We start from the raw sequence: 14,829 nt of genomic DNA on the forward strand, positions 1-14,829 counted from the left end.
TTGAAACCCCTGACTAATTTCTATGGCTACCAGAGTAATGATATAGTGTACCAAAAGCGGTTCGAACAGGGAAACGTGAAAAACGCTATCTCAATATTATACTAACACGTGTGCTCGGAACAGGGAATGCGAGTTCAGGACTTTGATTTTCCGGGGTGAAACTCGCTCGCGACTCACCAGAAATCAAGAGATTGGAAACTGCAGAGGAAAGATTATGCCGATTGTTCCAAGGCCCAGCCGGGGACATGCGACAAAGTTGCGAAAAGGCGCTCAAGGACGGTATTTTTTCAATTTGTCATACCTTGTATGTGGTAAGTTAACTTGAGAAGTAAGTATTGAAGGGAGACTTATGACAAAGCCTGGTTGGTCAGTTGCAAGTTAGACAAAGTCACCAATAGGTGTCTCTGATACAAAACATTGAGTAAAGCTCTCAGATTCTCCTCTTTCCTGGCACAACCTGAACTCAAGGGCTAAACGAACGACAAGTAAGTCGTGGGCTCATCGCAAAACTATACACCTTCACTTGACGCCGCATCAAGAAGAGTACTTTTCATTAACTCCGTTGGACTGTATTGGTAACACCGCCAGATAGGCCTACTGTAGCCGGCAGTCGTCCCAACAAACTTCTGGTAGTTGGCCACACCAGTCTCGTAATGTTGGGCACGATGTTTTCACACTCATGTTTTTCTGCAGTAACCATATTTTTGCGGGAACAGATTAGATACTGGACTCCTAGTTGGAACTATCTCAACACAACCTTTGGCAGAATCGAGCTATTTAACACCAAAGTCTTTCAAGAAATTTATTTGAAAGGCTCTGACATCACCGAAAACAAGCCATTTGATTTGAAACGAAATCCTAACAAAATTTCCCAACCATTTTGAATTATCATGTGCAGTGTAAAGCACTGATGAATTGGATTATTCGGTTGTCAAATAACCACCCTTACTAATGGAAAACGGCAGAAACTTACCTAATTTCAGCCCGAATAACCGAACGCGTTCATCGTTGGCAAAAACAATTCCCACTACGTTCGTTGCTACGCCAAGTGACGCGCTTGGTGACGCGCCTCGCTTTGATCCTGTGCTACGACGTGATGACGTCAGGGCGATTGATGACGTCATGTTGTTTGGAAAGACCGATGTGGAAGAGGCAAATTTTGTAACAGTGCATGACGAATGTCGTGCTTTCTTAGGCCTTTTATTCAAGACGGAGATCAGCTGAACCCGACGCAAGGCGCGGTTTGATGGCCTAAATCCTCCATTCGATCTGAGAGACATCGCTGTGTAGCGTCATAAACTAAACGAGTCGCTGCTTGCAGGGGCGACATATGTTGGTCTCTAATGCTGTGCTGGTCCCGTGTAAAATGCATATAGCTACACCCAATCCAACCATTCCAGGCGCCTGGTGCCTAGTTTTGAAACTGGGTTTCAACGTTGGGATCAACCTCGACCCCGCTTGCACTCAGGCCTAAATTCCAATTGTTCTACTGTCTTATCAAAGGTTTGCATGATAAATCTTCACTATATTTTTCACCCCTACGTGACAGCTTCTATGGCGGTCGATTGGCTTAAACCGAAAAGGGCAAACGTAATGTACCTTATTTTCAATTGTTCATGTTCCGTGTATGTATTTTCTTTTTTTAATTGCACGACTTTTTCAGAAAATGATAACCAGACTGCGAGTGTATGTACCTTCTGAGGAAGACTGTAACTGCTGGAGAAGATTCGGATGGTTGCCATGGGAATTACTCCACCTCCTTGGCAACAACCGCTCAGCAACAACGTCGCTATGGTAACCAAGAAATTTCCTACGTCTCCTTATCATTTTTTCGACCTGTATAAATACATGACTGGACGGAGAACTGATAAGGGCTTGTGGGAGATGAGCCGACCATTGGGAATGAGGTAAAATTGTCGTTTCGTGCAGTAATAAACGTATGATTACCGATACCGAATGACCCGTGGCCGGACCTGGGCGTGCTTGTGACTATTAACACGCGTTCAGTTTTGGTGGGAAATCTGAGTATTGGGTTAAAAGTGGTCCGACTACCACTGAAATTAGGAATGGGATCGACCGATAGATTGCGAAGACTGTCATCAACAAATGGGTACTGCTATAATGCGTAATGTAATTGTCCGAAAGCGGGTCCTCGTCATTTGTCCGGGCCTGTTTTTATACACTACTGGACGGAGAACTGATAAGGGCCCGAATAGGACCGAACAACAGTTGAAAGATATGTCGCTAGATGGCGTCATTGCTTCTCCTTCGAATGCAAACGGATCAGACTAAAGACTGTCATCCTGACAAATATGATGCTCGTGGCCTATGGAGATTGGTAGGGGAACTTCTGCTGTAAAACCTGTAGTCCATAATCCTAGATTTGAAACCTACAGAATCTCGCCTAATCGCGCGTAATCTCGCGAGAGAGATGTCTGTCATGTGTCCTCTTCATTTTTCCATCCTGTCTGAATTTGAGAACTGGACGGAGAACTGATAAGGGCATAGAGCAGACGATATCAACAAAAGGTCAATAGACATCAACAAAAGGGCAGTCGACATCAACAAAAGATCTATCAATTTGAGGGCGGTTTGAATAAAATATCAGTCGATTTGTGCACATTCTGTCTGAAGTCGAGAACTGGACGAAAGGTGTTGAGGGCAAAGATCAGACGGTATTAACAAAAGAGAAATCAATGAGAGGTCAAGGTCATTTCAAAAACAACAGAGCGGTCGATCTGCGGACGATTTCAAAAAAACAAAAACATTAGTATCAGTGCATGTGTGGGATAGCAGCAGAATGTTTTGTTCATGCTTCGTTGGGTTCATCATGATCATTTGAATAAAGATCCATTAAATGTCAATGTAAAGCTGTATTTGATGGAATGTTTTTTAAGAATAAACTCGACGTATTATGGACATTGTCGTTTTGTTACATTTTTTGAATGGCTTTGTTGACACTCGTCTCCGCACTCTGGTGCGCTCCAGACGCAGTTGACCGGGCTCGTCATGTCGCCCGGTACCACGTGATAACGAAGTCGAACGATCATGACAACGGGATAGGCGTTCACGTGGACGTTTCGGGGGTTTGCGAAAACTCCCTAATGACGAAATAACTGAAAACGTGAATCAGGAAATATTAGTGTAAACCTATCCCTCTAGATGTCAGCAGCAGTCTATGACATGAATGAATTCACTTGCACTAGAGGTGTCAGTTCAGGGGATGAAATTCTAGACTGGTTTCGCAATGATCCTTCCGAACGACGAACTACGGAGTGCAAAACGTATACTCGAACGTAATGTCACGTGCAACCCTCACTATCCTCTCGGGTTCCAGCCGAACTCGGCCTTGGATTTCAATGACGGCCCTCGAACGCCATCTAACGGCATTTTAAAGAACTTTGCACTTGCGCAACCAGGAGACAGGCCATAGGCCATGCTCGTCTGAGGGCGACCCCTTTTGGTCTCTGATGCTATCTATGTTGGTTCCGTGTAAAATGTACAGAGCTACTCCCCCCCCCCCCCCCACCAAACCATACGAGGCGCCTGGTGCCTAGTTTTGAAACTAATTATTAACTGGGTTACAACGTTTGGACCAAGAACATGCATGTTCTTCAACGAACCCGTACGCCACCTTACGCCAAGGATATACACTAAATCTGCATACCTTTCCTCACCTGTGGATAGTATGTTATTCGATTACAATGTAACCGAATACAATTTGATCAGCTATTTATATACTTGAGGATTAAATGATAAATACCTGCATTATAAGTATGTATTTGCAATCATCTTTAGGTGTTAACGCTACCAGCTTTAAGTACAGTTAGGTAGACGGCAAATACGCCCGCAAATACGGCTTCACTGCATCCTCTCACAACAGGAGGACTTTAAATCTTTCCGAAATATACATGTATGTAATCGAAGTGGAGGGCGTTTTAGAAACGAATACAGCCGACTCCGGCAGGTGCCAGCGCAAAAACCCACCAGAGCTTGTGCTCCAGACTGCTCACTCTGGGACACTGAGAGGACGACATCCACCCTTTCAGCTCTAAGATCTGTAAGCCAGGCAAAAAGAAGCTGGGTGCTGTTTGTCTAGTGTGTAATTGCACCCAGGGTGCTTATTGTCCAGTCGATCTCGAACCTGGGTACCATTTGTCGGCACCCAGGACAACATCCACCCTTTCAGCTCTAAGATCCGTACGCCAGGCAAAAAGAAGCTGGGTGCTGTTTGTCTAGTGTAATGGCACCCAGGGTGCTTATTGTCCAGTCGATCTCGAACCTGGGTACCATTCGTCGGCACCCAGGACGACATCCACCCTTTCAGCGCTACTAGATGTCGAAAATGCTCCACAGCCCAATGCGCTTCGTTAGCTGTCAGTCACGCTTATGAAACCCATTCTTCTTATTTGCGTATGAAAACAAATGATCGAGGTAATGGAACAAACAGGTGTACACGTTTCTTTTTATTTACATTGATAAACGACGATGTCGACCGAAAGAACAATGAGTTATGAATACCGCCCTACTCTGGGCGCATTGGCGTGACGAGTGTTGTGCTTCGCATTCGTGACCTTGTCAACCATTCTGAACCTCAGAGATAGCCCGTTCGTAGCCCCACCCCCATCCCACCCCCACACGCACACACCTAAATCAACTCGGCACGGCAATCCCAATGTTCAGATATACTGTACATAACTGTGTATCAGGTTAACCGAAATGTACTGGTTTGTTTCACCATGCTTTACACATGCCGCAGTGCATTATACACAGAAAATGTACGTATCACTGTACGCAGATATATTGGCATATAACACAGTCTGCCTCAGCCTATATAGACATATATCATGCATACATATGCACAGTGGAACAACGTGCATTACAGGTCAAGTTAGACTTCTGATATGATGGGGTTATGTGTATGTTTACATGTGCACACACTTGTATACGTATCAGCAAAATGATATCATGTTTCCCTTGCGTTAAAGGGGGACTATAGGTATGACCGGAGAATATGGAGAGAGGGGCTGCGACATGCGATTATAATCACTGCTATGTGCGACAATCAAAAGTGCCAGTTTGGCCCTATCGACGCCTATGAATGATGTTTCGTGGAGGTCGATGATATCAAGTTTTGCCCCAATAACCCTTTGATAAGACGTACAGTAGAACGATGGGAATTTCGACTTAGATACAAGCGAACTTTGTTTAAAGACAGTAGACCCTGTATTGGTGTTGGCATTTCTTTTAAAGCAGATTCCGCACGAGCGATACGATGCCCTTCTCGTACATCATCGGTACCAAAGCACACGATGCCTCATCAAGTTATACGCGAGTTTCTGAATGGAACCCTATCACTGGCCCTCTTGTCCACATCCTCACCAGGACGACAGCTGACTGATCTGTGCTGTACTCATAAACAGAAGAGAGTGAGTTTCTGAATGGAACCCTATAGCAGGCCCTATTGTCCACATGTTCATCAGGACGACAGCCAACTGATCTGTGCTGTACTCATAAACAGAAGAGAGTGAGTTTCTGAATGGAACCCTATTGCGGGCCCTCTTGTCCACATGTTCATCAGGACGACAGCTGACTGATCTGCGCTGAACTCATAAACAGAAGAGAGTGAGTTTCTGAATGGAACCCTATCGCGGGCCCTCTTGTCCACATGTTCATCAGGACGACAGCTAACTGATCTGTGCTGTACTCATAAACAGAAGAGAGTGAGTTTCTGAATGGAACCCTATTGCGGGCACTCTTGTCCACATGTTCATCAGGACGACAGCTGACTGATCTGCGCTGAACTCATAAACAGAAGAGAGTGAGTTTCTGAATGGAACCCTATTGCGGGTCCTGTTGTCCACATGTTTACCAGGACGACACCTAACTGATCTGCGCTGTACTCATAAACAGAAGAGAGTGAGTTTCTGAATGGAACCCTTGTCCACATGTTCATCAGGACGACAGCTAACTGATCTGTGCTGTACTCATAAACAGAAGAGAGTGAGTTTCTGAATGGAACCCTATTGCGGGTCCTCTTGTCCACATGTTCATCAGGCTGAGTCCAGCTTACTGATCTGTGCTGCACTCATAAACAGAAGAGAGTGAGTTTCTGAATGGAACCCTTGTCCACATTCTCACCAGGACGACAGCTAACTGATCTGCGCTGTACTCATAAACAGAAGAGAGTGAGTTTCTGAATGGAACCCTATAGCAGGCCCTCTTGTCCACATGTTCATCAGGACGACAGCTAACTGATCTGCGCTGTACTCATAAACAGAAGAGAGTGAGTTTCTGAATGGAACCCTATTGCGGGCCCTCTAGTCCACATGTTCACCAGGACGACAGCTAACTGATCTGGGCTGTACTCATAAACAGAAGAGAGTGAGTTTCTGAATGGAACCCTATTGCGGGCCCTCTAGTCCACATGTTCACCAGGACGACAGCTAACTGATCTGGGCTGTACTCATAAACAGAAGAGAGTGAGTTTCTGAATGGAACCCTATTGCGGGCCCTCTAGTCCACATGTTCACCAGGACGACAGCTAACTGATCTGGGCTGTACTCATAAACAGAAGAGAGTGAGTTTCTGAATGGAACCCTATTGCGGGCCCTCTAGTCCACATGTTCATCAGGACGACAGCTAACTGATCTGGGCTGTACTCATAAACAGAAGAGAGTGAGTTTCTGAATGGAGCCCTATTGCAGGCCCTGTTGTCCACGTGTTTATCAGGTCGAGTCTAGCTTACTGATCTGTGCTGTACTCATAAACAGAAGAGAGTAAGTTTCTGAATGGAACCCTATTGCGGGTCCTGTTGTCCACATGTTTACCAGGACGACAGCTAACTGATCTGTGCTGTACTCATAAACAGAAGAGAGTGAGTTTCTGAATGGAACCCTATTGCGGGCCCTCTTGTCCACATGTTCATCAGGACGACAGCTAACTGATCTGCGCTGTACTCATAAACAGAAGAGAGTGAGTTTCTGAATGGAACCCTATTGCGGGCCCTCTTGTCCACATGTTCATCAGGACGACAGCTAACTGATCTGTGCTGTACTCATAAACAGAAGAGAGTGAGTTTCTGAATGGAACCCTATTGCGGGCCCTCTTGTCCACATGTTCATCAGGACGACAGCTAACTGATCTGCGCTGTACTCATAAACAGAAGAGAGTGAGTTTCTGAATGGAACCATTGTCCACATGTTCATCAGGACGACAGCTAACTGATCTGCGCTGTACTCATAAACAGAAGAGAGTGAGTTTCTGAATGGAACCATTGTCCACATGTTCATCAGGACGACAGCTAACTGATCTGCGCTGTACTCATAAACAGAAGAGAGTGAGTTTCTGAATGGAACCCTATTGCGGGCCCTCTTGTCCACATGTTCATCAGGACGACAGCTAACTGATCTGCGCTGTACTCATAAACAGAAGAGAGTGAGTTTCTGAATGGAACCCTATTGCGGGCCCTCTTGTCCACATGTTCATCAGGACGACAGCTGACTGATCTGCGCTGAACTCATAAACAGAAGAGAGTGAGTTTCTGAATGGAACCCTATCGCGGGCCCTCTTGTCCACATTCTCACCAGGACGACAGCTAACTGATCTGCGCTGTACTCATAAACAGAAGAGAGTGAGTTTCTAAATGGAACCCTATAGCAGGCCCTATTGTCCACATGTTCATCAGGACGACAGCCAACTGGTCTGTGCTGTACTCATAAACAGAAGAGAGTGAGTTTCTAAATGGAACCCTATCGCGGGCCCTCTTGTCCACATTCTCACCAGGACGACAGCTAACTGATCTGTGCTGTACTCATAAACAGAAGAGAGTGAGTTTCTGAATGGAACCCTATCGCGGGCCCTCTTGTCCACATGTTCATCAGGACGACAGCTAACTGATCTGCGCTGTACTCATAAACAGAAGAGAGTGAGTTTCTGAATGGAACCCTATTGCGGGCCCTATTGTCCACATGTTCATCAGGCTGAGTCCAGCTTACTGATCTGTGCTGCACTCATAAACAGAAGAGAGTAAGTTTCTGAATGGAACCCTATCGCGGGTCCTATTGTCCACATGTTTACCAGGACGACAGCTAACTGATCTGTGCTGTACTCATAAACAGAAGAGAGTGAGTTTCTGAATGGAACCCTATCGCGGGCCCTCTTGTCCAGATGTTCATCAGGACGACAGCTAACTGATCTGTGCTGTACTCATAAACAGAAGAGAGTGAGTTTCTGAATGGAACCCTATAGCAGGCCCTCTTGTCCACATGTTCATCAGGACGCCAGCTAACTGATCTACGCCGGACCTTTAAACAGGAAATGAAAAGGTTCATTTTCATCGCCGGAGCAAATGTGACAAGGAAGCTGAGCTGAATGGCTGGACGGGCGAAATCCTCTTTAACTGCGAGGAAAATGGCAAGATAGGGTAATATGCGACAAAACAAGATTTAAATCATTCGTTTACGGGATGTTTATTTTACAGCAGGTAGGCTGGTGTGTTGTTGTCTAGTTTTACTGACAGAAACTGACATTGTTTGGCGTTGAACACGATCTAACGGTGATAAATAAATCTTTAAACACACGATCTACATGTAAAAAGCTCGAAGATAAATTACCCACTTGCTGCAAAAATCCCTCAGAACCGACAACTTTTTTATAATGTGTTGATGGATTACGCCACAAAGACACATCCGCCTTGTAGAGCACTGTTTTGCGATGTTTTCATTGGTGTTAAGTGTATGAATAGGAGGATTGAGACGGAACTCTTTCCCGCCAGGTTCGTGATTCTATAAAGATGGTCCCATCACAGTGCGTGCAAACATCGCCGAAAAAAACACTTTAAAAAGTTTCCGAACGCTGCCAAGTTCGCCAGTTCTAATACATGTTCTGTTATGGCTCGTTATAACTTCTATAACGGATTCCATCTGAGATCTGTGATTATCTCACAGCAGATACGACCACGTTGTTCCTTGATGGGACATAAAATCTATATGGTGACTGATGTATGTATCCATGCGCGGGTGTATGGCGGTGATTGATCATCAACGTTCTATCCATGGGCCCATCCATGGATTGATGATGGAGAACGGGTCCATCCATCATAGATCTATGGATGGAACTTATGGTCGTATCTACCATGGGTCCATCCATGGATAGATGATGGGGAACGGGCCCATCCATCATAGATCTATGGATGGAACTTATGGTCGTATCTACGATGGGCCCATCCATGGATCGATGATGGAGAATCCCCATCACAGATCTATGGATGGAACTTATGGTCGTATCTACAATGAGCCCATCCATGGATAGATGATGGAGAACGGGCCCATCCATCATAGATCTATGGTTGGAACCCATGGTCGTATCTACATGGGGCCCATCCATGGATAGATGATGGAGAATCCCCATCATAGATCTATGGATGGAACCCGTGGACGTATCTACCATGGGTCCATCATTGATCCATGGGTAGAATCCGTTATAATTTTTTGGACAGGCCATCAGAAAATTAATATTAGAACAAGTGAACTACTCTTATTTTCAAGAATCCTGAGGACTGTTACTCAAATTGGTTTACACTTTGCTTCATACGTTCAATTTCATGGGACCCACCTTCGGGCCTATGATGGAACTCTCATCAATGAAACGTCCATGGGCCATCAATGGATCTACCATGGGTCATCAATGGATCTACCATGGGCCATCAGTGGATCTACCATGGGTCATCAATGGATCTACCATGGGCCATCAATGGATCTACCATTGGCCATCAATGGATCTACCATGGGCCATCAATGGATCTGCCATTGGCCATCAATGGATCTACCATGGGCCATCAATGGATCTACCATGGGCCATCAATGGATCTACCATGGGCCATCAATGGATCTACCATGGGCCATCAATGGATCTACCATGGGCCATCAATGGATCTACCATGGGCCATCAATGGATCTACCATGAGCCATCAATGGATCTACCATAGGCCATCAATGGATCTCCCATTGGCCATCATAGCATCTATGATGGGATCCCGTCGAAAATGAGGTTTTTGATAATCATCATGGATCCGTCCATGGGCTTATCAATGATGAGACAATACCACCAATGAATATTCATAGGTTGGAGGGTCGAGGCCTATCAATTAGACGCGAGTATGTTTTTAACTCTCAAGTACATATTTGGAGAGGTATTGAAAAAATATTTGCTGTGGCAAGTCTACAGATATATGATCCATGCCTGGACACCTTTGCATGTGTGATGGAAACTTTCGCTCGTGCATTACTCTTGAACGAAGGTCCCGCCCCCAGGCCAAAATGCCAAGTTGCAACCCAGCTCCGGCCTCTAGTCTGCCTTTAACAGCAAAATAACTATCACGGTAAAGTTCTAAGAAAGCACTTAATAAATACATATCTGCTCAGATTGGGGGACCCCCTGTGCCCTCGTATCTGAGGCCGAGGATTATACAAAAATACTAGGCCTATATTTTTATCAGGTGAAGAGGCCTAGCTACCGTTCATGCCCTATCTGTGCTAAGCAAAATAAACGAAAAAAATAACACTCCGCCGCTGACAGGTGAAGCGTTATTTTAACACTTCATGACCGATGTACAAAAGCTTTAGATATTTAGATAAGTTTCAGCAACCTTGCATGCATGATAACTGTAGTATACACAGGTGAAGACTCCGTCCACGGAGAGTTAATGGCCTATGAACGAGTCATCCACGGATCGTCCATGGATGGAACGTTCGATTAATCCCCATCAACTATCCGAACGGCGTGTCCCCTTAGACGCCCGATGACATCATACAGTCATGTATTTTGCCATTCCCGCGAATAAATGCCTTGGGCGTGAAACATTCTCTAAATCGCCATGTATCAGTGGAACCTCTCCAAGCGGACACCTCTCTATTAAGGACAACCGCTGTATTAAGGACACTAGCGTTGGTCCCAAATTGGCTGTTTTCCATACAGTTTGACTTTTCTAATCGGGAGACCTCTCTATTAAGGACAACACTAGTTGGTCCCGAGGTTGAGTTTGCGGTTCTACTGTATAAGCCTTCAACCCTACTTCGATCTGTTCCATAGAATATGAAGCAGTGTGAAGTATTACAGCTGGTTTGAATGGCATTATTGGGTTAATAAATTATTCATTTGGAAAAAATAGGAGAGTCAAAACATCGAATTGTTACACCATGCTTGATTAGTTGCATCTGAATTGGTTGGGAAGTTGACCTCATCAAATATATATAGTTCCACTGTATGTTACGTCTTAGGGTCTTTATACTGTACACATTTAATTGTATTGTTTTTAGAATTAGGAAACTCTATCACGTGTCCTGCATAGTTCACGATATTTTGATTGGGAGTCAAAAAATCAATTAGTTTATGCACAAAGAACAAAACCGTATAACAATTCATCGATTTATAATTAATTCTACCTTCTGAAAGTTCACAAAGCATGTTTTATTTTTATAGGGCACAGGACCATGTTCACAGAGCAACTGAGGCTTGAAATCAGAACGTTTGGACCTCCCGTCGTCGTGGTCGTCGTGGTCGTCGTGGTCGTGGTGGTGGTAGTGGTGGTGGTGGTGGTCGTCGTCGTCATCGTCGTCGTTGCGTATGACTTGATGCTGCATCAATTGCTATAATACCGATTGTAGAGTGGGAAGGACATAGCAGGGCTCGTGCGAAATTCACTTAAGCCAGAGTCAAACCAGAATTCAGGGTCAAATCTTGGTAATGAGCACGTTTGAGGAACGCCTTCCGCATCCCGTAGCTTTACCGAGATGAACAAATACCAGCGTCTATTTACTTTTTCAACAGACAGTACATGCAACTGCTTTCTTACCAAGCGAAATTTCTCCTAAAGTCCCCTGGATTCTTGCTCCGTTGTGCCTAAGCCTTGCTACATTACTAAGTTAAATTCTTGCGCAAATATCTCGGTAGCTAATCGGTTAATTACTTGGGGGTTTTCTCACCTGCTAGTGCTAATTAACCCTCTATGATGTTATTCTGAGAAACATCATTTTGATATACATGTAATGTATAGTAAAGAGTATGTTTTTGTCTCGATATATATAGTAGAACCTCTCTATTAAGGACACCCTCACGACTGAAAAGTGCCGTCCTTATCAGGGAGGTGTCCTGATTAGAGAGGTCAAATTGAATGGGAACAACCAATTTGGGGCCAAAACTAGTGTTCTTAATAGAGATGTTGTCCTTAATAGAGTGGTGTCCGCTAAGGGAGGTTCCACTGTACTTAAAACAAAGATGATGAGAGATGTTCAAACAAATGGCATTGTCAATAAATAGCTATGTTTCTAAAACTCTCTGGAGAATAACACCTACAAGCTTCAGAAGAAGACGTTGCAGAAACTTCATCCTTTTTTATAATTTTGGGTCCGAGTTCTTTTTGTTGGAAAATTGCGCCCATATGGGTTAAATTATCTGTATACACTTCATATGCATAGCAACAGGGCCTATTGGATTAGGAATATTCATCAACGCTGAGCCCGATTATGCAGCATGTTTCAGCGCAGGATCAGATGGTTACAAAGATTCCTCGTCAAGTTAACCAGCCAAAAATCATTCCTTAATCAAGGTTAAGTCTCTAGTTGCAAATATGTTTCAGCTCTTGATCTGTGAGTTGCCTAATTACTGGGATTCTGCATCGACTAGGTGCAAAGAGAATCTAGTAGGCCTAATCTGGTAAAATATTGCCAGATACAAGGCTTGATAGAATTTTCTCGGATTTACGTAGGATCAAAAATGAGTCAGCCTGGAAACACAGGTAATTCGTGCTGAAATAGTTATCAATATAATATGATCAATATTTTTCGATATTGTAGCCGAATTGACCAAGGTGAAAGGATTTCTGCTATCGAAATGATGTATCTCGCGGGAAAAAGAAATTAAAAAGAGGATTCAGTCTTTGTCCAATACACGGTCTTATGTCCTGAAACAAAGCTCGCTCGCAGCTAGGCCTGAATTCCCATTGTTCCACTGCTGTATCAAAAGGGCTATCGGGGCAAATCTAGATTACATCTACTCTGAGGGACAGTTTTCAAGGGTGTCGGTATGCCCACACCGGCAATGGCAAAGCAATGTAATGTCCAATCAAGTATGATGTAGAAGGAAACCGGACAGGCCCGATAAGTGTCTTTTGATCGGCCAGTACCCGATCGGATGTTTCGATGAAGAAAATGGCGGAGGAAGTAAAACTACGTATGACCTACGTTTCTGACCTGTGTTCTAAACCTCTCTATTATCAGCCTTCTACGTTACTAAGCTAGACTGCACAAACACCTCGCTTTCATAGATATTAATTATGGCAGTGTAAATTCGTGTTCAACCTAGTTGCACAAAAAATGCATACATTCGAACAGAAATGTACACAAAAATGCACAGAGTAGCCAACCTACTCACGCTGAACTCAAGTTTCGTCCGCACTTCAGCTCGAGTGCATGAAAACTTAGTACATTGTCTAATGCATTTTGTATAAAATGTACACGTTTTTATCTCATGGTGAGTGAATGTTGGGTGAATTTGCCTTGATTTTACCTCAGAGTTCAGGTTAAAGCCCTGTTGTTGTTCTACAGCAATAAGATATTGTAATAACAGCATGCATTCTTAATACTTTTATCTATTACAGAAGGTGTGAAGGCCGATTCGATTTGATATAAATTCTCGGCCAGGTTAACACTATGTGTGCCGAGTTATTCATGCGATTTCTTCAACAATAAATGGTATCATCAGAAAGTGCTTATCGAGTGCTTTCAAACGAATGGTCATGTCAACAGGTTTACAAATGGTTCCATCAGTAAGTTCTGCCGGAGAGTTCTCAAACGGATGGTCATGTCAATAGGTTACAAATGGAGCCATCAGTAAGGTCTGCCGGAGAGCTCTCAAACGGATGGTCATGTCAATAGGTTTACAAATGGTTCCATCAGTAAGGTCTGCCGGAGAGCTCTCAAACAGATGGTCATGTCAATAGGTTTACAAATGGTTCCATCAGTAAGTTCTGCCGGAGAGCTCTCAAACGGATGGTGATGTCAATAGGTTTACAAATGATCGTACCATCATATAGCTATCAGTAAGTTCTTTTGGAGAGCTTTCTAAAGAATGGTCATGTCAAACTAGCTTTTCAAATGGTATCATCAGAAAGTGCTTATCGAGAGCTTTCCAATGAATGGTCATGTCAATAGGTTTACAATTGGTACCATCAGAAAGTGCTCATCGAGAGCCTTTCAATGAATTGTCATGTCAATAGGTTTAGTAATGGTACCATGAGAAAGTGCTCATCGAGAGCTTTCCAATGAATGGTCATGTCAATAGGTTTAGTAATGGTACCATGAGAAAGTGCTCATCGAGGGCTTTCCAATGAATGGTCATGTCAATAGGTTTAGTAATGGTACCATGAGAAAGTGCTCATCGAGAGCTTTCCAATGAATGGTCATGTCAATAGGTTTAAAGGGATAGCACAATCGGTTTTTCGACGAAGCTAATCCTTTTTTTGAACAAAGAATATATTTTCATTACGTCCATTTGGAGGACGGAGACGACGGACATCGCGTTGCCTGGTGTCCGAAATGCAATGAAACTCTGAGTCTATGATGCCTGCTATGCCAAAAACAACTTGATGACGTCACCAAAGAAACAAACCTCGTTCTTGCTCTCGAATTCAATTCTAAACCTCTCTAATATTCCCACTAAGCTATCGTTGATCAAGCAGGTAGGAGCTAGGAACGAATGCCCTTTAATGCAGGCGTAGGGCCTATACCTCCCAGGTCATGTCGGTAGATTCCTCCAGCCCAACAAACCGAA

Source organism: Lineus longissimus, chromosome 14 (genome assembly GCF_910592395.1).
Source record: "Lineus longissimus chromosome 14, tnLinLong1.2, whole genome shotgun sequence".
Taxonomy (NCBI): domain Eukaryota; kingdom Metazoa; phylum Nemertea; class Pilidiophora; order Heteronemertea; family Lineidae; genus Lineus; species Lineus longissimus.